The sequence below is a fragment of the Oncorhynchus keta genome, unplaced genomic scaffold (genome assembly GCF_023373465.1).
Source record: "Oncorhynchus keta strain PuntledgeMale-10-30-2019 unplaced genomic scaffold, Oket_V2 Un_contig_5180_pilon_pilon, whole genome shotgun sequence".
In the NCBI taxonomy this organism is placed as follows: Eukaryota; Metazoa; Chordata; class Actinopteri; order Salmoniformes; family Salmonidae; genus Oncorhynchus; species Oncorhynchus keta.
In genome coordinates, this window is record NW_026288156.1 from 62,501 (window position 1) to 86,756 (window position 24,256).

Consider the following 24,256-nt stretch of genomic DNA (forward strand, 5'->3'; position numbering starts at 1 on the left):
AAACATATCTATTTTCTCCATACTAGGAAGAAGATCATTCTAATACTAGATATGTGTTTTTAGAACTGTGTGTGTGTGTGGTGTGGTGTGTGTGTACGTGTGTGTGTGGTGTGGTGTGGGGTGGGGTCGGGTGTGTGTGTGTGTGTGTGTGTGTGTGTGTGTGTGTGTGTGTGTGTGTGTGTGTGTGTGTGTGTGTGTGTGTGGGGTGGGGTCGGGTGTGTGTGGTGTGGTGTGGTGTGGTGTGGGTGGTGTGTGTGGTGTGTGTGTGGGTGTGTGTGGTGTGGTGTGTGTGTGGTGTGTGTGGTGTGTGTGTGGTGTGTGTGTGTGGTGGGTGTGTGTGGTGTGGTGTGGTGTGGTGTGGTGTGGTGGTGTGTGTGTGTGTGTGGTGTGGTGTGTGTGTGTGTGTGTGTGTGTGTGTGTGTGTGTGGTGTGGTGTGTGTGTGTGGTGTGGTGTGTCTTACCCACGGCCAGTAGCAGGTCTCTCAGTCCTCCAGAAGTCTCTCTCTGAATACTCTCTTCCATCTCATACCCTGCCAGCTTCATGTACGCAGCAAACACTGATACACACACACACACACACACACACACACACACACACACGTATAGGTCACAGAAAGTGTGCGTTGATACCCTTTATATACACACACCTCTCCTCAGGTCTACCCCCCACCCCCTCTCCTCAGGTCTACCCCCCCCCACCCCCTCTCCTCAGGTCTACCCCCCCCCCACCCCACCTCTCCTCAGGTCTACCCCCCACCCCACCCCCTCTCCTCAGGTCTACCCCCCCCCCACCCCCCTCTCCTCAGGTCTACCCCCCACCACCCCACCCCCTCTCCTCAGGTCTACCCCCCCACCCCACCCCCTCTCCTCAGGTCTACCCCCCCCCCCCCCCCCCCTCTCCTCAGGTCTACCCCCCACCCACCCCACCCCACCTCTCCTCAGGTCTACCCCCACCCCACCCCCTCTCCTCAGGTCTACCCCCCACCCCACCTCTCCTCCGGTGTGTGTCCCCCCACCCTTCCCACCTCTCTTCCGGTGTGTCCCCCCTTCCCATCTCTCCTCCGGTATCCCCCTTCCCACCTCTCCTCCGGTGTGTGTGTCCCCCCTTCCCATCTCTCCTCAGGTGTGTCCCCCCCCACCTCTCCTCAGGTGTGTGTGTGTCCCCCCCCCACCTCTCCTCAGGTGTTCAGTGCTCCTGTTCCCCAGGATGGTGATGAACTGTTCTTCATCGGTCCCAAACTTCTTCTCTCCTGCAGAGAACAAAGTCTACACACACACACACACACACACACACACACACACACACACACACACACACACACACACACACACACACACACACACACACACACACACACACACAGTCAAAGAACTGACATGCTGTATGAAGCTCTACAGCTGTTGTCACAATCACAAATGTTTGGTCTCTAAATAACCTGTTGGTTTAAAAACCCAGTTCTCAGTTCCACACAAGACTGAAGGGACATTGTGTTTATTATCAAAATAACTTTAACTTTGTGGACGTCTTTCTCAGGCCGACTGAACTGATCACATCAAGCCTGGGATCATTTCCCCAGTTTACTGATTTGGGGATTTTCTTTCTGGATTTTGGAACTGAACTGAACCTTGTCTTTACACTGGAGGTTAAATACATTGACTTTACATTGAGGTTAAATACATTGACTTTACATTGAGGTTAAATACATTGACTTTACATTGAGGTTAATTACATTGACTTTACATTGAGGTTAAATACATTGACTTTACATTGAGGTTAAATACATTGACTTTACATTGAGGTTAATTACATTGACTTTACATTGAGGTTAAATACATTGACTTTACATTGAGGTTAAATACATCGACTTTACATTGAGGTTAAATACATTGACTTTACATTGAGGTTAAATACATCGACTTTACATTGAGGTTAAATACATTGACTTTACATTGTTGACATGTGATTCTCTCTCACACACACACACACACACACACACCACACACTCTCTCTCTTACCTGTGCGTCAGCCTCTATGTTCCCCTCCTGTACCCCCTGCTGTCTGCTGGCCTGAGAGGAGAGAGAGCACATCTATCAGATCTATGTCCCACACATCTATATCTGTTAGATCTATGTCCCACACATCTATATCTGTCAGACCTATGTCCCACACATCTATATCTGTCAGATCTATGTCCCACACATCTATATCTGTCAGATCTATGTCCCACACATCTATATCTGTCAGATCTATGTCCCACACATCTATATCTGTTAGATCTATGTCCCACACATCTATATCTGTTAGATCTATGTCCCACACATCTATATCTGTCAGATCCATGTCCCACACATCTATATCTGTCAGATCCATGTCCCACACATCTATATCTGTCAGATCTATGTCCCACACATCTATATCTGTCAGATCCATGTCCCACACATCTTTATCTATCAGATCCATGTCCCACACATCTATATCTGTCAGATCCATGTCCCACACATCTATATCTGTCAGATCTATGTCCCACACATCTATAGCTATCAGATCCATGTCCCACACATCTATATCTGTCAGATCTATGTCCCACACATCTATATCTGTCAGATCCATGTCCCACACATCTATATCTGTCAGATCTATGTCCCACACATCTATATCTGTCAGATCTATGTCCCACACATCTATATCTGTCAGATCTATGTCCCACACATCTATATCTGTCATATCTACGTCCCACACATCTATATCTGTCAGATCTATGTCCCACACATCTATATCTGTCAGATCTATGTCCCACACATCTATATCTGTCAGATCTATGTCCCACACATCTATATCTGTCAGATCCATGTCCCACACATCTATATCTGTCAGATCTATGTCCCACACATCTATATCTGTCATATCTACGTCCCACACATCTATATCTGTCAGATCTATGTCCCACACATCTATATCTGTCATATCTATGTCCCACACATCTATATCTGTCATATCTATGTCCCACACATCTATATCTGTCAGATCTATGTCCCACACATCTATATCTGTCAGATCTATGTCCCACACATCTATATCTGTCAGATCTATGTCCCACACATCTATATCTGTCAGATCTATGTCCCACACATCTATATCTGTCAGATCTATGTCCCACACATCTATATCTGTTAGATCCATGTCCCACACATCTATATCTGTGAGATCTATGTCCCACACATCTATATCTGTCAGATCCATGTCCCACACATCTATATCTGTCAGATCCATGTCCACACATCTATATCTGTCAGATCTATGTCCCACACATCTATATCTGTCAGATCCATGTCCCACACATCTTTATCTATCAGATCCATGTCCCACACATCTATATCTGTCAGATCTATGTCCCACACATCTATATCTGTCAGATCCATGTCCCACACATCTTTATCTATCAGATCCATGTCCCACACATCTATATCTGTGAGATCTATGTCCCACACATCTATATCTGTCAGATCCATGTCCCACACATCTATATCTGTCAGATCTATGTCCCACACATCTATATCTGTCAGATCTATGTCCCACACATCTACATCTGTCAGATCTATGTCCACATCTATATCTGTCAGATCTCCACACATCTATATCTGTCAGATCTATGTCCCACACATCTATATCTGTCAGATCATATCTATCTGTCAGATCTATGTCCCACACATCTATATCTGTCAGATCTATGTCCCACACATCTATATCTGTCAGATCTACGTCCCACACATCTATATCTGTCAGATCCATGTCCCACACATCTATATCTGTCATATCTATGTCCCACACATCTATATCTGTCAGATCTACGTCCCACACATCTATATCTGTCATATCTACGTCCCACACATCTATATCTGTTAGATCTATGTCCCACACATCTATATCTGTCATATCTACGTCCCACACATCTATATCTGTCAGATCTATGTCCCACACATCTACAGTACCAGTCAAAAGTTTTGACAAGTTTGGGTTTTTCTTTATTTTTTACTATTTTCTACAGAATAATAGTGATGACATCAAAACCATAAAATAAACAAATCAAAATATATTTTAGATTCTTCAAAGTAGCCATCATTCGCCTTGATGACAGCTTTTCACACTCTTGGCATTCTCTCAACCAGCTTCACCAGGAATGCTTTTCCAACAGTCTTGAAGGAGTTCCCACATATGCTGAGCACTTTGTTGGCTGCTTTTCCTTCACTCTGCGGTCCAATTTAACCCAAACCATCTCAATTGGGTTGAGGTTGGATGATTGTGGAGGCCAGGTCATCTGATGCAGCACTCCATCTCTCTCCTTCTTGGTCAAATAGCCCTGACACAGCCTGGAGATATGTTGGGTCATCGTCCTGTTGAAAACAAATGATAGTCGTGCAAACCAGATGGGATGGTGTATCGTTGCAGAATGCTGTGGTAGCCATGCTGGTTAAGGCCAAACCAGATGGGATGGCGTATCTCTGCAGAATGCTGTGGTAGCCATGCTGGTTAAGGCCAAACCAGATGGGATGGTGTATCGCTGCAGAATGCTGTGGTAGCCATGCTGGTTAAGGCCAAACCAGATGGGATGGTGTATAGTTGCAGAATGCTGTGGTGGCCATGCTGGTTAAGGCCAAACCAGATGGGATGGTGTATCGTTGCAGAATGCTGTGGTAGCCATGCTGGTTAAGCCCAAACCAGATGGCATGGCGTATCACTGCAGAATGCTGTGGTAGCCATGCTGGTTAAGCCCAAACCAGATGGCATGGCGTATCACTGCAGAATGCTGTGGTAGCCATGCTGGTTAAGGCCAAACCAGATGGGATGGCGTATCGCTGCAGAATGCTGTGGTAGCCATGCTGGTTAAGGCCAAACCAGATGGGATGGTGTATCGCTGCAGAATGCTGTGGTAGCCATGCTGGTTAAGGCCAAACCAGATGGGATGGTGGATCACTACAGAATGCTGTGGTAGCCATGCTGGTTAAGGCCAAACCAGATGGGATGGCGTATCTCTGCAGAATGCTGTGGTAGCCATGCTGGTTAAGGCCAAACCAGATGGGCGTATCACTGCAGAATGCTGTGGTAGCCATGCTGGTTAAGGCCAAACCAGATGGGCGTATCACTGCAGAATGCTGTGGTGGCCATGCTGGTTAAGGCCAAACCAGATGGCATGGCATATCGCTGCAGAATGCTGTGGTAGCCATGTTGGTTAAGGCCAAACCAGATGGGATGGTGTATCGTTGCAGAATGCTGTGGTAGCCATGCTGGTTAAGGCCAAACCAGATGGGATGGTGTATCGCTGCAGAATGCTGTGGTAGCCATGTTGGTTAAGGCCAAACCAGATGGGCGTATCGCTGCAGAATGCTGTGGTAGCCATGCTGGTTAAGGCCAAACCAGATGGGATGGTGTATCGTTGCAGAATGCTGTGGTGGCCATGCTGGTTAAGGCCAAACCAGATGGGATGGTGTATCGTTGCAGAATGCTGTGGTAGCCATGCTGGTTAAGGCCAAACCAGATGGGATGGTGTATCGCTGCAGAATGCTGTGGTAGCCATGCTGGTTAAGGCCAAACCAGATGGGATGGTGTATCGTTGCAGAATGCTGTGGTAGCCATGCTGGTTAAGGCCAAACCAGATGGGATGGTGTATCGCTGCAGAATGCTGTGGTAGCCATGCTGGTTAAGGCCAAACCAGATGGGCGTATCGCTGCAGAATGCTGTGGTGGCCATGCTGGTTAAGGCCAAACCAGATGGGATGGTGTATCGCTGCAGAATGCTGTGGTAGCCATGTTGGTTAAGGCCAAACCAGATGGGATGGTGTATCGTTGCAGAATGCTGTGGTGGCCATGCTGGTTAAGGCCAAACCAGATGGGATGGCGTATCGCTGCAGAATGCTGTGGTAGCCATGCTGGTTAAGGCCAAACCAGATGGGATGGCGTATCGCTGCAGAATGCTGTGGTAGCCATGCTGGTTAAGGCCAAACCAGATGGGATGGTGTATCGTTGCAGAATGCTGTGGTAGCCATGCTGGTTAAGGCCAAACCAGATGGGATGGTGTATCGTTGCAGAATGCTGTGGTAGCCATGCTGGTTAAGGCCAAACCAGATGGGATGGCGTATCGTTGCAGAATGCTGTGGTAGCCATGCTGGTTAAGGCCAAACCAGATGGGATGGTGTATCGCTGCAGAATGCTGTGGTAGCCATGCTGGTTAAGGCCAAACCAGATGGGTGTATCGTTGCAGAATGCTGTGGTAGCCATGCTGGTTAAGGCCAAACCAGATGGGATGGTGTATCGCTGCAGAATGCTGTGGTAGCCATGCTGGTTAAGGCCAAACCAGATGGGATGGCGTATCGTTGCAGAATGCTGTGGTAGCCATGCTGGTTAAGGCCAAACCAGATGGGATGGGGTATCGTTGCAGAATGCTGTGGTAGCCATGCTGGTTAAGGCCAAACCAGATGGGATGGTGTATCGCTGCAGAATGCTGTGGTAGCCATGCTGGTTAAGGCCAAACCAGATGGGATGGCGTATCGCTGCAGAATGCTGTGGTAGCCATGCTGGTTAAGGCCAAACCAGATGGGATGGTGTATCGTTGCAGAATGCTGTGGTAGCCATGCTGGTTAAGGCCAAACCAGATGGGATGGCGTATCGCTGCAGAATGCTGTGGTAGCCATGTTGGTTAAGGCCAAACCAGATGGGATGGTGTATCGTTGCAGAATGCTGTGGTGGCCATGCTGGTTAAGGCCAAACCAGATGGGATGGCGTATCGCTGCAGAATGCTGTGGTAGCCATGTTGGTTAAGGCCAAACCAGATGGGATGGTGTATCGTTGCAGAATGCTGTGGTGGCCATGCTGGTTAAGGCCAAACCAGATGGGATGGCGTATCGTTGCAGAATGCTGTGGTAGCCATGCTGGTTAAGGCCAAACCAGATGGGATGGTGTATCGCTGCAGAATGCTGTGGTAGCCATGCTGGTTTAGGCCAAACCAGATGGGATGGTGTATCGCTGCAGAATGCTGTGGTAGCCATGCTGGTTAAGGCCAAACCAGATGGGGGTGTATCGTTGCAGAATGCTGTGGTAGCCATGCTGGTTAAGGCCAAACCAGATGGGATGGTGTATCGCTGCAGAATGCTGTGGTAGCCATGCTGGTTAAGGCCAAACCAGATGGGATGGCGTATCGTTGCAGAATGCTGTGGTAGCCATGCTGGTTAAGGCCAAACCAGATGGGATGGGGTATCGTTGCAGAATGCTGTGGTAGCCATGCTGGTTAAGGCCAAACCAGATGGGATGGTGTATCGCTGCAGAATGCTGTGGTAGCCATGCTGGTTAAGGCCAAACCAGATGGGATGGCGTATCGCTGCAGAATGCTGTGGTAGCCATGCTGGTTAAGGCCAAACCAGATGGGATGGTGTATCGTTGCAGAATGCTGTGGTAGCCATGCTGGTTAAGGCCAAACCAGATGGGATGGCGTATCGCTGCAGAATGCTGTGGTAGCCATGTTGGTTAAGGCCAAACCAGATGGGATGGTGTATCGTTGCAGAATGCTGTGGTGGCCATGCTGGTTAAGGCCAAACCAGATGGGATGGCGTATCGCTGCAGAATGCTGTGGTGGCCATGCTGGGTAAGGCCAAACCAGATGGGATGGCGTATCGCTGCAGAATGCTGTGGTAGCCATGCTGGTTAAGGCCAAACCAGATGGGATGGCGTATCGCTGCAGAATGCTGTGGTAGCCATGTTGGTTAAGGCCAAACCAGATGGGATGGTGTATCGTTGCAGAATGCTGTGGTAGCCATGCTGGTTAAGGCCAAACCAGATGGGATGGCGTATCGTTGCAGAATGCTGTGGTAGCCATGCTGGTTAAGGCCAAACCAGATGGGATGGCGTATCGTTGCAGAATGCTGTGGTAGCCATGCTGGTTAAGGCCAAACCAGATGGGATGGTGTATCGTTGCAGAATGCTGTGGTAGCCATGCTGGTTAAGGCCAAACCAGATGGGATGGCGTATCGTTGCAGAATGCTGTGGTAGCCATGCTGGTTAAGGCCAAACCAGATGGGATGGTGTATCGCTGCAGAATGCTGTGGTAGCCATGCTGGTTAAGGCCAAACCAGATGGGATGGTGTATCGTTGCAGAATGCTGTGGTAGCCATGCTGGTTAAGGCCAAACCAGAAGGGATGGTGTATCGTTGCAGAATGCTGTGGTAGCCATGCTGGTTAAGGCCAAACCAGATGGGATGGCGTATCACTGCAGAATGCTGTGGTAGCCATGCTGGTTAAGGCCAAACCAGATGGGATGGCGTATCGTTGCAGAATGCTGTGGTAGCCATGCTGGTTAAGGCCAAACCAGATGGGATGGCGTATCGTTGCAGAATGCTGTGGTAGCCATGCTGGTTAAGGCCAAACCAGATGGGATGGTGTATCGCTGCAGAATGCTGTGGTAGCCATGTTGGTTAAGGCCAAACCAGATGGGATGGTGTATCGTTGCAGAATGCTGTGGTGGCCATGCTGGTTAAGGCCAAACCAGATGGGATGGTGTATCGCTGCAGAATGCTGTGGTAGCCATGCTGGTTAAGGCCAAACCAGATGGGATGGTGTATCGTTGCAGAATGCTGTGGTAGCCATGCTGGTTAAGGCCAAACCAGATGGGATGGTGTATCGTTGCAGAATGCTGTGGTAGCCATGCTGGTTAAGGCCAAACCAGATGGGATGGTGTATCGTTGCAGAATGCTGTGGTAGCCATGCTGGTTAAGGCCAAACCAGATGGGATGGTGTATCGTTGCAGAATGCTGTGGTAGCCATGCTGGTTAAGGCCAAACCAGATGGGATGGTGTATCGCTGCAGAATGCTGTGGTAGCCATGCTGGTTAAGGCCAAACCAGATGGGATGGCGTATCGTTGCAGAATGCTGTGGTAGCCATGCTGGTTAAGGCCAAACCAGATGGGATGGTGTATCGTTGCAGAATGCTGTGGTAGCCATGCTGGTTAAGGCCAAACCAGATGGGATGGCGTATCGTTGCAGAATGCTGTGGTGGCCATGCTGGTTAAGGCCAAACCAGATGGGATGGTGTATCGCTGCAGAATGCTGTGGTAGCCATGTTGGTTAAGGCCAAACCAGATGGGATGGTGTATCGTTGCAGAATGCTGTGGTGGCCATGCTGGTTAAGGCCAAACCAGATGGGATGGTGTATCGCTGCAGAATGCTGTGGTAGCCATGCTGGTTAAGGCCAAACCAGATGGGATGGTGTATCGCTGCAGAATGCTGTGGTAGCCATGCTGGTTAAGGCCAAACCAGATGGGATGGTGTATCGCTGCAGAATGCTGTGGTGGCCATGTTGGTTAAGGCCAAACCAGATGGGATGGTGTATCGTTGCAGAATGCTGTGGTGGCCATGCTGGTTAAGGCCAAACCAGATGGGATGGTGTATCGTTGCAGAATGCTGTGGTGGCCATGCTGGTTAAGGCCAAACCAGATGGGATGGTGTATCTCTGCAGAATGCTGTGGTAGCCATGCTGGTTAAGGCCAAACCAGATGGGATGGTGTATCGCTGCAGAATGCTGTGGTAGCCATGCTGGTTAAGGCCAAACCAGATGGGATGGTGTATCGCTGCAGAATGCTGTGGTAGCCATGCTGGTTAAGGCCAAACCAGATGGGATGGTGTATCGCTGCAGAATGCTGTGGTGGCCATGCTGGTTAAGGCCAAACCAGATGGGATGGCGTATCGTTGCAGAATGCTGTGGTAGCCATGTTGGTTAAGGCCAAACCAGATGGGATGGTGTATCGCTGCAGAATGCTGTGGTAGCCATGCTGGTTAAGGCCAAACCAGATGGGATGGCGTATCGCTGCAGAATGCTGTGGTAGCCATGCTGGTTAAGGCCAAACCAGATGGGATGGTGTATCGCTGCAGAATGCTGTGGTAGCCATGCTGGTTAAGGCCAAACCAGATGGGATGGCGTATCGTTGCAGAATGCTGTGGTGGCCATGCTGGTTAAGGCCAAACCAGATGGGATGGTGTATCGTTGCAGAATGCTGTGGTGGCCATGCTGGTTAAGGCCAAACCAGATGGGATGGCGTATCGTTGCAGAATGCTGTGGTAGCCATGCTGGTTAAGGCCAAACCAGATGGGATGGAGTATCTCTGCAGAATGCTGTGGTAGCCATGCTGGTTAAGGCCAAACCAGATGGGATGGCGTATCGCTGCAGAATGCTGTGGTAGCCATGCTGGTTAAGGCCAAACCAGATGGGATGGTGTATCGTTGCAGAATGCTGTGGTAGCCATGCTGGTTAAGGCCAAACCAGATGGGATGGCGTATCGCTGCAGAATGCTGTGGTAGCCATGCTGGTTAAGGCCAAACCAGATGGGATGGCGTATCGTTGCAGAATGCTGTGGTAGCCATGCTGGTTAAGGCCAAACCAGATGGGATGGTGTATCGCTGCAGAATGCTGTGGTAGCCATGTTGGTTAAGGCCAAACCAGATGGGATGGCGTGTCTCTGCAGAATGCTGTGGTAGCCATGCTGGTTAAGGCCAAACCAGATGGGATGGTGTATCGCTGCAGAATGCTGTGGTGGCCATGCTGGTTAAGGCCAAACCAGATGGGATGGCGTATCGTTGCAGAATGCTGTGGTAGCCATGCTGGTTAAGGCCAAACCAGATGGGATGGTGTATCTCTGCAGAATGCTGTGGTAGCCATGCTGGTTAAGGCCAAACCAGATGGGATGGCGTATCGTTGCAGAATGCTGTGGTAGCCATGCTGGTTAAGGCCAAACCAGATGGGATGGTGTATCGTTGCAGAATGCTGTGGTAGCCATGCTGGTTAAGGCCAAACCAGATGGGATGGCGTATCGCTGCAGAATGCTGTGGTAGCCATGCTGGTTAAGGCCAAACCAGATGGGATGGTGTATCGTTGCAGAATGCTGTGGTAGCCATGCTGGTTAAGGCCAAACCAGATGGGATGGTGTATCGTTGCAGAATGCTGTGGTAGCCATGCTGGTTAAGGCCAAACCAGATGGGATGGTGTATCGCTGCAGAATGCTGTGGTAGCCATGCTGGTTAAGGCCAAACCAGATGGGATGGCGTATCGCTGCAGAATGCTGTGGTAGCCATGCTGGTTAAGGCCAAACCAGATGGGATGGTGTATCGCTGCAGAATGCTGTGGTAGCCATGCTGGTTAAGGCCAAACCAGATGGGATGGTGTATCGTTGCAGAATGCTGTGGTAGCCATGCTGGTTAAGGCCAAACCAGATGGGATGGCGTATCGTTGCAGAATGCTGTGGTAGCCATGCTGGTTAAGGCCAAACCAGATGGGATGGTGTATCGTTGCAGAATGCTGTGGTAGCCATGCTGGTTAAGGCCAAACCAGATGGGATGGTGTATCGCTGCAGAATGCTGTGGTAGCCATGCTGGTTAAGGCCAAACCAGATGGGATGGGGTATCGCTGCAGAATGCTGTGGTAGCCATGCTGGTTAAGGCCAAACCAGATGGGATGGCGTATCGCTGCAGAATGCTGTGGTAGCCATGCTGGTTAAGGCCAAACCAGATGGGATGGCGTATCGCTGCAGAATGCTGTGGTAGCCATGTTGGTTAAGGCCAAACCAGATGGGATGGTGTATCGTTGCAGAATGCTGTGGTGGCCATGCTGGTTAAGGCCAAACCAGATGGGATGGCGTATCGCTGCAGAATGCTGTGGTAGCCATGCTGGTTAAGGCCAAACCAGATGGGATGGCGTATCGTTGCAGAATGCTGTGGTAGCCATGCTGGTTAAGGCCAAACCAGATGGGATGGCGTATCGTTGCAGAATGCTGTGGTAGCCATGCTGGTTAAGGCCAAACCAGATGGGATGGTGTATCGCTGCAGAATGCTGTGGTAGCCATGCTGGTTAAGGCCAAACCAGATGGGTGTATCGTTGCAGAATGCTGTGGTAGCCATGCTGGTTAAGGCCAAACCAGATGGGATGGTGTATCGCTGCAGAATGCTGTGGTAGCCATGCTGGTTAAGGCCAAACCAGATGGGATGGTGTATCGTTGCAGAATGCTGTGGTAGCCATGCTGGTTAAGGCCAAACCAGATGGGATGGTGTATCGTTGCAGAATGCTGTGGTAGCCATGCTGGTTAAGGCCAAACCAGATGGGATGGTGTATCGTTGCAGAATGCTGTGGTAGCCATGCTGGTTAAGGCCAAACCAGATGGGATGGTGTATCGTTGCAGAATGCTGTGGTAGCCATGCTGGTTAAGGCCAAACCAGATGGGATGGCGTATCACTGCAGAATGCTGTGGTAGCCATGCTGGTTAAGGCCAAACCAGATGGGATGGCGTATCGTTGCAGAATGCTGTGGTAGCCATGCTGGTTAAGGCCAAACCAGATGGGATGGGGTATCGTTGCAGAATGCTGTGGTAGCCATGCTGGTTAAGGCCAAACCAGATGGGATGGTGTATCGCTGCAGAATGCTGTGGTAGCCATGCTGGTTAAGGCCAAACCAGATGGGATGGCGTATCGCTGCAGAATGCTGTGGTAGCCATGCTGGTTAAGGCCAAACCAGATGGGATGGCGTATCGTTGCAGAATGCTGTGGTAGCCATGCTGGTTAAGGCCAAACCAGATGGGATGGCGAATCGCTGCAGAATGCTGTGGTAGCCATGTTGGTTAAGGCCAAACCAGATGGGATGGTGTATCGTTGCAGAATGCTGTGGTGGCCATGCTGGTTAAGGCCAAACCAGATGGGATGGTGTATCGTTGCAGAATGCTGTGGTGGCCATGCTGGTTAAGGCCAAACCAGATGGGATGGCGTATCGCTGCAGAATGCTGTGGTAGCCATGTTGGTTAAGGCCAAACCAGATGGGATGGTGTATCGTTGCAGAATGCTGTGGTAGCCATGCTGGTTAAGGCCAAACCAGATGGGATGGTGTATCGTTGCAGAATGCTGTGGTAGCCATGCTGGTTAAGGCCAAACCAGATGGGATGGTGTATCGTTGCAGAATGCAGTGGTAGCCATGCTGGTTAAGGCCAAACCAGAAGGGATGGTGTATCGCTGCAGAATGCTGTGGTAGCCATGCTGGTTAAGGCCAAACCAGATGGGATGGCGTATCACTGCAGAATGCTGTGGTAGCCATGCTGGTTAAGGCCAAACCAGATGGGATGGCGTATCGTTGCAGAATGCTGTGGTAGCCATGCTGGTTAAGGCCAAACCAGATGGGATGGGGTATCGTTGCAGAATGCTGTGGTAGCCATGCTGGTTAAGGCCAAACCAGATGGGATGGTGTATCGCTGCAGAATGCTGTGGTAGCCATGCTGGTTAAGGCCAAACCAGATGGGATGGCGTATCGCTGCAGAATGCTGTGGTAGCCATGCTGGTTAAGGCCAAACCAGATGGGATGGTGTATCGTTGCAGAATGCTGTGGTAGCCATGCTGGTTAAGGCCAAACCAGATGGGATGGCGTATCACTGCAGAATGCTGTGGTAGCCATGCTGGTTAAGGCCAAACCAGATGGGATGGCGTATCGTTGCAGAATGCTGTGGTAGCCATGCTGGTTAAGGCCAAACCAGATGGGATGGGGTATCGTTGCAGAATGCTGTGGTAGCCATGCTGGTTAAGGCCAAACCAGATGGGATGGTGTATCGCTGCAGAATGCTGTGGTAGCCATGCTGGTTAAGGCCAAACCAGATGGGATGGCGTATCGCTGCAGAATGCTGTGGTAGCCATGCTGGTTAAGGCCAAACCAGATGGGATGGTGTATCGTTGCAGAATGCTGTGGTAGCCATGCTGGTTAAGGCCAAACCAGATGGGATGGCGTATCGTTGCAGAATGCTGTGGTAGCCATGCTGGTTAAGGCCAAACCAGATGGGATGGTGTATCGCTGCAGAATGCTGTGGTAGCCATGCTGGTTAAGGCCAAACCAGATGGGATGGTGTATCGCTGCAGAATGCTGTGGTAGCCATGCTGGTTAAGGCCAAACCAGATGGGATGGTGTATCGTTGCAGAATGCTGTGGTAGCCATGCTGGTTAAGGCCAAACCAGATGGGATGGTGTATCGCTGCAGAATGCTGTGGTAGCCATGCTGGTTAAGGCCAAACCAGATGGGATGGTGTATCGTTGCAGAATGCTGTGGTAGCCATGCTGGTTAAGGCCAAACCAGATGGGCGTATCTCTGCAGAATGCTGTGGTAGCCATGCTGGTTAAGGCCAAACCAGATGGGCGTATCTCTGCAGAATGCTGTGGTAGCCATGCTGGTTAAGGCCAAACCAGATGGGATGGTGTATCGTTGCAGAATGCTGTGGTAGCCATGCTGGTTAAGGCCAAACCAGATGGGCGTATCTCTGCAGAATGCTGTGGTAGCCATGCTGGTTAAGGCCAAACCAGATGGGATGGTGTATCGCTGCAGAATGCTGTGGTAGCCATGCTGGTTAAGGCCAAACCAGATGGGATGGTGTATCGCTGCAGAATGCTGTGGTAGCCATGCTGGTTAAGGCCAAACCAGATGGGATGGCGTATCGCTGCAGAATGCTGTGGTAGCCATGCTGGTTAAGGCCAAACCAGATGGGATGGTGTATCGCTGCAGAATGCTGTGGTAGCCATGCTGGTTAAGGCCAAACCAGATGGGATGGTGTATCGTTGCAGAATGCTGTGGTAGCCATGCTGGTTAAGGCCAAACCAGATGGGATGGCGTATCGTTGCAGAATGCTGTGGTAGCCATGCTGGTTAAGGCCAAACCAGATGGGATGGCGTATCGCTGCAGAATGCTGTGGTAGCCATGTTGGTTAAGGCCAAACCAGATGGGATGGCGTATCGCTGCAGAATGCTGTGGTAGCCATGCTGGTTAAGGCCAAACCAGATGGGATGGCGTATCACTGCAGAATGCTGTGGTAGCCATGCTGGTTAAGGCCAAACCAGATGGGATGGTGTATCGTTGCAGAATGCTGTGGTAGCCATGCTGGTTAAGGCCAAACCAGATGGGATGGCGTATCGCTGCAGAATGCTGTGGTAGCCATGCTGGTTAAGGCCAAACCAGATGGGATGGTGTATCGTTGCAGAATGCTGTGGTAGCCATGCTGGTTAAGGCCAAACCAGATGGGATGGTGTATCGCTGCAGAATGCTGTGGTAGCCATGCTGGTTAAGGCCAAACCAGATGGGATGGTGTATCGTTGCAGAATGCTGTGGTAGCCATGCTGGTTAAGGCCAAACCAGATGGGCGTATCTCTGCAGAATGCTGTGGTAGCCATGCTGGTTAAGGCCAAACCAGATGGGCGTATCTCTGCAGAATGCTGTGGTAGCCATGCTGGTTAAGGCCAAACCAGATGGGATGGTGTATCGTTGCAGAATGCTGTGGTAGCCATGCTGGTTAAGGCCAAACCAGATGGGCGTATCTCTGCAGAATGCTGTGGTAGCCATGCTGGTTAAGGCCAAACCAGATGGGCGTATCTCTGCAGAATGCTGTGGTAGCCATGCTGGTTAAGGCCAAACCAGATGGGCGTATCTCTGCAGAATGCTGTGGTAGCCATGCTGGTTAAGGCCAAACCAGATGGGATGGTGTATCGTTGCAGAATGCTGTGGTAGCCATGCTGGTTAAGGCCAAACCAGATGGGATGGCGTATCGTTGCAGAATGCTGTGGTAGCCATGCTGGTTAAGGCCAAACCAGATGGGATGGCGTATCGTTGCAGAATGCTGTGGTAGCCATGCTGGTTAAGGCCAAACCAGATGGGATGGCGTATCGTTGCAGAATGCTGTGGTAGCCATGCTGGTTAAGGCCAAACCAGATGGGATGGCGTATCGTTGCAGAATGCTGTGGTAGCCATGCTGGTTAAGGCCAAACCAGATGGGATGGCGTATCGTTGCAGAATGCTGTGGTAGCCATGCTGGTTAAGGCCAAACCAGATGGGATGGCGTATCGCTGCAGAATGCTGTGGTAGCCATGCTGGTTAAGGCCAAACCAGATGGGATGGCGTATCGCTGCAGAATGCTGTGGTAGCCATGCTGGTTAAGGCCAAACCAGATGGGATGGCGTATCGCTGCAGAATGCTGTGGTAGCCATGCTGGTTAAGGCCAAACCAGATGGGATGGGATGTGGTAGCCATGCTGGTTGCAGCCAAACCAGATGGGATGGTGTATGTTGCAGAATGCTGTGGTGGCCATGCTGGTTAAGGCCAAACCAGATGGGATGGCGTATCGCTGCAGAATGCTGTGGTAGCCATGCTGGTTAAGGCCAAACCAGATGGGATGGTGTATCGCTGCAGAATGCTGTGGTAGCCATGCTGGTTAAGGCCAAACCAGATGGGCGTATCTCTGCAGAATGCTGTGGTAGCCATGCTGGTTAAGGCCAAACCAGATGGGAGTATCTCTGCAGAATGCTGTGGTAGCCATGCTGGTTAAGGCCAAACCAGATGGGATGGTGTATCGTTGCAGAATGCTGTGGTAGCCATGCTGGTTAAGGCCAAACCAGATGGGATGGCGTATCGCTGCAGAATGCTGTGGTAGCCATGCTGGTTAAGGCCAAACCAGATGGGCGTATCTCTGCAGAATGCTGTGGTAGCCATGCTGGTTAAGGCCAAACCAGATGGGCGTATCTCTGCAGAATGCTGTGGTAGCCATGCTGGTTAAGGCCAAACCAGATGGGATGGTGTGCAGAATGCTGTGGTAGCCATGCTGGTTAAGGCCAAACCAGATGGGATGGCGTATCGTTGCAGAATGCTGTGGTAGCCATGCTGGTTAAGGCCAAACCAGATGGGATGGTGTATCGTTGCAGAATGCTGTGGTAGCCATGCTGGTTAAGGCCAAACCAGATGGGATGGCGTATCGTTGCAGAATGCTGTGGTAGCCATGCTGGTTAAGGCCAAACCAGATGGGATGGTGTATCGTTGCAGAATGCTGTGGTAGCCATGCTGGTTAAGGCCAAACCAGATGGGATGGCGTATCACTGCAGAATGCTGTGGTAGCCATGCTGGTTAAGTGTGACTTGAATTCTAAATGAATCACTGACAGTGTAACCAGCAAAGCACCATCACACCACCTCCTCCATGCTTCACGGTGGGAACCACACACCATCACACCTCCTCCTCCATGCTTCACGATGGGAACCACACATGCGGAGATCATCCAATAACCTACTCTGTGTCTCACAAAGACATGGCAGTTTGAACAAACAAAAAAATCTCAGACCAAAGAACAGACTTCCACCAGTCTAATTTCCACTGCTCGTGTTTCTTGGCCCAAGCAAGTCTCTTCTTATTATTGGTGTCCTTCAGTAGTGGTTTCTTTCCAGCAATTCGACCATGAAGGCCTGATTCACACAGTCTCCTCTGAACAGTTGATGTTGAGATGTGTCTGTTACTTGAAATCTGTTAAGCATGTATTTGGGCTGCAATTTCTGAGGATGGTAACTCTAATGAACTCATCCTCTGCAGCAGAGGTAACTCTGGGTCTTCCTTTCCAATCTGAGGCTGGTAACTCTAATGATCTTATCCTCTGCAGCAGAGGTAACTCTGGGTCTTCCTTTCCTGTGGAGGTCCTCATGAGAGCCAGTTTCATCATAGCACTTGAAGAAACTTTAGAAGTTCTTGAAATGTTCCCGATTGACTGACTTCATGTCTTAAAGTAATGATGGACTGTCGTTTCTCTTTGCTTATTTGAGCTGGGTAGCCTAGTGGTTAGGGTGATGGACTAGTAACCGGAAGGTTGCAAGTTCAAATCCCCGAGCTGACAAGGTACAAATCTGTCGTTTTGCCCCTGAACAGGCAGTTAACCCACTGTTCCCAGGCCGTCATTGAAAATAAGAATTTGTTCTTAACTGACTTGCCAAGTCAAATAAAGGTTAAAAAAAAAAATTGAACTGAAGGTTACTGATTGGCTCAAACACATTAAAAAGGAAAGGATGTCCACAAATGAACTTTTAAGAAGGCACACCTGTTAATTAAAATGCATTCCAGGTGACTACCTCACGAAGCTGGTTGAGAGAATGCCAAGAGCAAAACTGTCATCAAGGCACTTTTTGGCTGCGACATGATTCCATATGTGTTATTTCAGAGTTCTGATTTCTTCACTATTATTCTAGGTAGGTGTCCAAACTTTTGGCTCGTACAGATCTATGTCCCACATCATCTATATATACCAGATCTATGTTCCCCTGACCTCTGACCCCTCACCTGTAGCAGGATGACCAGCAGTCTCCTGAAGTGACCGGACGTGTCTCCTGTTACATCCTCCTCCAGGTTCTTATTAAACTCTGGAACACACAATCAGTGAGTCAGTGAGTGTGTGTGTGTGTGTGTGTGTGTGTGTGTGTGTGTGTGTGTGTGTGTGTGTGTGTGTGTGTGTGTGTGTGTGTGTTACCCTGGCGGTAGGCAGCAGTGATGTCCTTAATCTGCTGGGCCGTTCTAGAAGACAGGATCTCAATCAGCACCTTCTCATCGGTCCCCGCCCCTACACCGTGACATCAACACACAGTCACTATGACATCACACCGTCACTCACAGGATATGACATCACTAGTCCTGGGTAAAATACCTTGATGGCGTTCCGTAGTGATGTCACATCGTAGAGGATGGGCGGAGTCATTAGAGCCACTATCAGAGTCTCAAACTTTCCCCCAGTTCACCCTGCAGATCACCTACCAGGTCCTGGAGAGAGGAGGGAGGGAGGGAGGAGAGAGGGAGGGGGGAGATGGGAGGAGATGGGAGGAGAGAGAGAGAGAGAGGAGAGAGGAGGGAGAGAGAGAGAGAGAGACAGAGAGGAGGAGGAGGGAGGAGAGGAGAGAGACAGAGGGGGAGAGGAGAGGAGAGGGAGGAGAGAGAGAGAGAGAGAGAGAGGAGGGAGGAGAGAGAGGGGAAGAGAGAGAGAGGGAGGAGGACGAGGAGGAGGGAGGGAGAGAGAGAGAGAGAAATATGGAGGGAGGATTGTGTTATGGTTGTGTTATGGTTGTGGTTGTAGATGACATTAGATGAGTTTATTAGTCACATGCACAGGGTCACAGATATCATTACAGGATACAGTGACATTCTAATGGTCTCAGCTCCTACAGGTCAAAAACAGACAAGGGAATGAGACAATAACAATAATAGCAATAATAATAACAATAATAACAATGTGTTAGGGTTGTGTTAGGTTGTGTTGTGGTTGTAGTTGTATTGTGGTTGTGGTTGTGGTTGTGGTTGTGGTTGTATTGTGGTTGTGGTTGTATTGTGGTTGTATTGTGGTTGTATTGTGGTTGTGGTTGTATTGTGGTTGTATTGTGGTTTGTGGTTGTATTGTGGTTGTATTGTGGTTGTGGTTGTGGTTGTGGTTGTGTTGTGGTTGTGGTTATATTGTGGTTGTGGTTGTATTGTGGTTGTGGTTGTATTGTGGTTGTATTGTGGTTGTGGTATTGTGGTTATATTGTGGTTGTGGTTATATTGTGGTTGTGTTTGCATTGTGGTTTGGTATTGTGGTTGTTGTGGTTGTATTGTGGTTGTGGTTGTGGTTGTATTGTGGTTATATTGTGGTTGTGGTTATATTGTGGTTGTGGTTGTATTGTGGTTGTGGTTGTATTGTGGTTGTATTGTGGTTGTATTGTGGTTGTGGTTGTATTGTGGTTATATTGTGGTTGTGGTTGTGGTTGTGGTTGTATGATGGTTGGTTGTGGTTGTATTGTGGTTGTATTGTGGTTGTATTGTGGTTGTATTGTGGTTGTATTGTGGTTGTGGTTGTATTGTGGTTGTGGTTGTATTGTGGTTATATTGTGGTTGTGGTTGTATTGTGGTTGTGGTTGTATTGTGGTTGTGGTTGTATTGTGGTTGTGGTTGTATTGTGGTTGTGGTTGTGGTTGTATTGTGGTTGTGGTTGTATTGTGGTTGTGGTTGTATTGTGGTTGTATTGTGGTTGTGGTTGTATTGTGGTTGTGGTTGTATTGTGGTTGTGGTTGTATTGTGGTTGTGGTTGTGGTTGTATTGTGGTTGTGGTTGTATTGTGGTTGTGGTTGTGGTTGTATTGTGGTTGTATTGTGGTTGTGGTTGTATTGTGGTTGTGGTTGTGGTTGTATTGTGGTTGTATTGTGGTTGTGGTTGTATTGTGGTTGTGGTTGTGGTTGTATTGTGGTTGTATTGTGGTTGTGGTTGTATTGTGGTTGTGGTTGTAGTTGTATTGTAGTTGTATTGTGGTTGTATTGTGGTTGTATTGTGGTTGTGGTTGTATTGTGGTTATATTGTGGTTGTGGTTGTATTGTGGTTATATTGTGGTTGTGGTTGTATTGTGGTTATATTGTGGTTGTGGTTGTATTGTGGTTGTGGTTGTATGATAGTTGTATTGTGTTTGCGTTGTGGTTGTATTGTGGTTGTATTGTGGTTGTATTGTGGTTGTATTGTGGTTGTGGTTGTATTGTGGTTGTATTGTGGTTGTGGTTGTATTGTGGTTGTGGTTATATTGTGGTTGTGGTTGTATTGTTGGTTGTGGTTGTATTGTGGTTGTGGTTGTGGTTGTGGTTGTGGTTGTATTGTGGTTGTGGTTGTATTGTGGTTGTATTGTGGTTGTGGTTGTGGTTGTTGTGGTTGTGGTTGTATTGTGGTTATATTGTGGTTGTGGTTGTATTGTGGTTGTGGTTGTATTGTGGTTGTGGTTGTGGTTGTGATTGTGGTTATATTGTGGTTGTGGTTGTATTGTGGTTGTGGTTGTATTGTAGTTGTGGTTGTATTGTGGTTGTATTGTGGTTGTGGTTGTGGTTGTATTGTGGTTGTGGTTGTATTGTGGTTGTATTGTGGTTGTGGTTGTATTGTGGTTGTGGTTGTGGTTGTGTTGTATTGTGGTTGTATTGTGGTTGTGGTTGTATTGTGGTTGTGTTTGTATTGTGGTTGTGGTTGTATTGTGGTTGTGGTTGTATTGTGGTTGTATTGTGGTTGTATTGTGGTTGTATTGTGGTTGTGGTTGTATTGTGGTTGTGGTTGTGGTTGTATTGTGGTTGTATTGTGGTTGTATTGTGGTTGTGGTTGTATTGTGGTTGTGGTTGTAGTTGTATTGTGGTTGTGGTTGTATTGTGGTTGTGGTTGTATTGTGGTTATATTGTGGTTGTGGTTGTATTGTGGTTATATTGTGGTTGTGGTTGTATTGTGGTTATATTGTGGTTGTGGTTGTATTGTGGTTATATTGTGGTTGTGGTTGTATTGTGGTTATATTGTGGTTGTGGTTGTATTGTGGTTATATTGTGGTTGTGGTTATATTGTGGTTATATTGTGGTTGTGGTTGTATTGTGGTTATATTGTGGTTGTGGTTGTGGTTGTGGTTGTATTGTGGTTATATTGTGGTTGTGGCTGTATTATGGTTATATTGTGGTTGTGGTTATATTGTGGTTATATTGTGGTTGTGGTTGTATTGTGGTTATATTGTGGTTGTGGTTGTATTGTGGTTGTATTGTGGTTGTATTGTGGTTATATTGTGGTTGTGGTTGTATTGTGGTTGTATTGTGGTTATATTGTGGTTGTGGTTGTATTGTGGTTGTATTGTGGTTGTATTGTGGTTGTATTGTGGTTGTGGTTGTATTGTGGTTATATTGTGGTTGTGGTTATATTGTGGTTGTATTGTGGTTGTATTGTGGTTGTGTTTGCATTGTGGTTGTGGTTGTATTGTGGTTATATTGTGGTTGTGGTTGTATTGTGGTTGTGGTTGTATTGTGGTTGTGTTTGTATTGTGGTTATATTGTGGTTGTGGTTATATTGTGGTTGTGGTTGTATTGTGGTTGTATTGTGGTTGTATTGTGGTTGTGGTTGTATTGTGGTTGTGGTTGTGGTTGTATTGTGGTTGTGGTTGTATTGTGGTTGTGGTTGTATTGTGGTTGTGGTTGTATTGTGGTTATATTGTGGTTGTGGTTATATTGTGGTTGTGGTTGTATTGTGGTTATATTGTGGTTGTGGTTATATTGTGGTTGTGGTTATATTGTGGTTATATTGTGGTTGTGGTTGTATTGTGGTTATATTGTGGTTGTGGTTATATTGTGGTTGTGGTTGGTTGTGGTTGTATTGTGGTTGTGGTTGTATTGTGGTTGTATTGTGGTTATATTGTGGTTGTGGTTGTATTGTGGTTATATTGTGGTTGTGGTTATATTGTGGTTGTGGTTATATTGTGGTTGTATTGTGGTTGTGGTTGTATTGTGGTTATATTGTGGTTGTGGTTATATTGTGGTTGTGGTTGTATTGTGGTTGTGGTTGTATTGTGGTTATATTGTGGTTGTGGTTGTATTGTGGTTATATTGTGGTTGTGGTTATATTGTGGTTGTGGTTGTGTTGTGGTTATATTGTGGTTGTGGTTGTATTGTGGTTATATTGTGGTTGTGGTTGTATTGTGGTTGTGGTTGTATTGTGGTTATATTGTGGTTGTGGTTGTATTGTGGTTATATTGTGGTTGTGGTTGTATTGTGGTTGTGGTTATATTGTGGTTGTATTGTGGTTGTGGTTGTATTGTGGTTATATTGTGGTTGTGGTTGTATTGTGGTTGTATTGTGGTTATATTGTGGTTGTGGTTGTATTGTGGTTATATTGTGGTTGTGGTTATATTGTGGTTGTGGTTGTATTGTGGTTGTATTGTGGTTGTGGTTATATTGTGGTTGTGGTTGTATTGTGTTTGTATTGTGGTTGTGGTTGTATTGTGGTTGTATTGTGGTTGTGGTTGTATTGTGGTTGTATTGTGGTTATATTGTGGTTGTGGTTATGTTGTGGTTGTGGTTGTATTGTGGTTATATTGTGGTTGTGGTTGTATTGTGGTTATATTGTGGTTGTGGTGTATTGTGGTTGTCTATATTGTGGTATTGTGGTTGTGGTTGTATTGTGGTTATATTGTGGTTGTGGTTGTATTGTGGTTATATTGTGGTTGTGGTTGTATTGTGGTTATATTGTGGTTGTGGTTGTATTGTGGTTATATGTGGTCTACTATTATTTGGTTTATTGTGGTTTATATTGTGGTTGTGGTTATATTGTGGTTGTGGTTGTGGTTGTGGTTATATTGTGGTTGTGGTTGTATTGTGGTTATATTGTGGTTGTGGTTATATTGTGGTTGTGGTTGTATTGTGGTTATATTGTGGTTGTGGTTGTATTGTGGTTATATTGTGGTTGTGGTTATATTGTGGTTGTGGTTGTATTGTGGTTATATTGTGGTTGTGGTTGTATTGTGGTTATATTGTGGTTGTGGTTGTATTGTGGTTATATTGTGGTTGTGGTTGTATTGTGGTTGTGGTTGTATTGTGGTTATATTGTGGTTGTGGTTGTATTGTGGTTATATTGTGGTTGTGGTTATATTGTGGTTGTGGTTGTATTGTGGTTATATTGTGGTTGTGGTTGTGGTTGTGGTTATATTGTGGTTGTGGTTGTATTGTGGTTATATTGTGGTTGTGGTTGTATTGTGGTTATATTGTGGTTGTAGTTGTATTGTGGTTATATTGTGGTTGTGGTTGTATTGTGGTTGTGGTTGTATTGTGGTTGTGGTTGTATTGTGGTTGTATTGTGGTTATATTGTGGTTGTAGTTGTATTGTGGTTGTATTGTGGTTGTGGTTATATTGTGGTTGTGGTTATATTGTGGTTGTGGTTATATTGTGGTTGTGGTTGTATTGTGGTTATATTGTGGTTGTGGTTGTATTGTGGTTATATTGTGGTTGTGGTTATATTGTGGTTGTGTTCTGACCTTGCCATGCAGGGTCTTGTATGCAGCTTTGATCTGCTGTCTCTGGCTGTTGTGGTTGTATTGTGGTTGTATTGTGGTTATATTGTGGTTGTGGTTGTATTGTGGTTGTGTTCTGACCTTGCCATGCAGGGTCTTGTATGCAGCTTTGATCTGCTGTCTCTGGCTGTTGCTACGAGACGTCAACAACTTCATGATGGAATCCTCATCGGTTCCTATGGCAACAACAAACACCATAGTCAAATCTTTGGTGCCATGGTTACTCCCTCACTTTGCATCACATGCAGACCACACACACCACTGACCCAGTCCCTTCATGGCCTTGTAGAGTGTCTCTGCATCTTGGTTGGCGTTGAAGTTTCCACTGGCTCTCACACTGCCTCGACCAGCCTATCAGAGACCAGACACATAGGAGGACTGTGGGTAATGTAGTTCAGGGTAGACCAGCGAGGACTGTGGGTAAAGTAGTTCAGGGTAGACCAGCGAGGACTGTGGGTAAAGTAGTTCAGGGTAGACCAGAGAGGACTGTGGGTAAAGTAGTTCAGGGTAGACCAGAGAGGACTGTGGGTAAAGTATTTCAGGGTAGACCAGATAGGACAGTAGGTAATGTAGTTCAGGGTAGACCAGAGAG

At 47.7% G+C, this 24,256-nt stretch overlaps 1 pseudogene; it reads right to left on the reverse strand.

Annotated features, from left to right (window-relative positions):
* The window catches only part of LOC127925134 (annexin A5-like), a 28,020-nt pseudogene extending 4,005 nt beyond the window's left edge, over positions 1-24,015 (reverse strand).
* Between the last annotated feature and the right edge of the window lie 241 nt (positions 24,016-24,256).